Here is a 709-nt window from a genome sequence, read left to right on the forward strand (position 1 = left end):
CCTGAGGGTGGAGCGGCGCGGGGCCACCGAGGAGAAGTGAGTGACACGGGCACCTCGGGCACAGCGGGGCACGGGCGGGGGTGGCACCTGGGGACACCCACTGCTGGCCCGGCCGGAGCCCGAGGCCTCCTGGCCCCCCAGGAGGGCACAGGGGGTGGCAGTGCCAGCGTCCCCTCGCTGTCCCCACGTCCCCAGGCGGAAGCTGGTGCAGCTGCAGGCCGCGTACCATCACCTGTTCCAGGAGTACGACGCCCACATCAAGGCCAGCCTGGAGGGGGACAAACGGAGCCAGGTGAGGGACAGGGGACACCGGGGGGACCAGGGGGCACCGGGGACACCAGGGGGACACCAGGGGCACACCAGGGGGACATTGGGGACACCAGGGGACACCAGGGATACTGGGGACACCAGGGACACCAGGGGACACCAGAGGTCACGTCCCATCCCTTGGGCACCCCAGGGTGGCCCCTGTCCCCCACCCCATTCCCCTGTGGTGGCACCTTGTCCCCGTTCCAGCCCCTTGGGGACACCGGGAATGTCCCTGGGGCCCCTCAGGGTGACGGTGCCACCCCCCAGGTGACACAGGGACCCCTCAGGTGACCCCTCAGGTGACCCCCAGGTGACGGTGTCACCCCCCAGGTGACACAGGGACCCCTCAGGTGTCGCTGTCCCCCCCAGGTGACGCAGGAGCAGCGGCCGCGGCCGCGCC

General features: G+C 71.7%; 1 long non-coding RNA gene across 1 annotated transcript; it reads left to right on the forward strand.

Annotated features, from left to right (window-relative positions):
* Window positions 1-709, forward strand: LOC108447520. Its single transcript, XR_001863121.1, has 3 exons — window positions 1-36; window positions 196-292; window positions 679-709. It is a non-coding gene; the product is annotated as an uncharacterized LOC108447520 (long non-coding RNA).

Source organism: Corvus brachyrhynchos, unplaced genomic scaffold (assembly GCF_000691975.1).
Source record: "Corvus brachyrhynchos isolate BGI_N302 unplaced genomic scaffold, ASM69197v1 scaffold746, whole genome shotgun sequence".
Lineage (NCBI taxonomy): Eukaryota > Metazoa > Chordata > Aves > Passeriformes > Corvidae > Corvus > Corvus brachyrhynchos.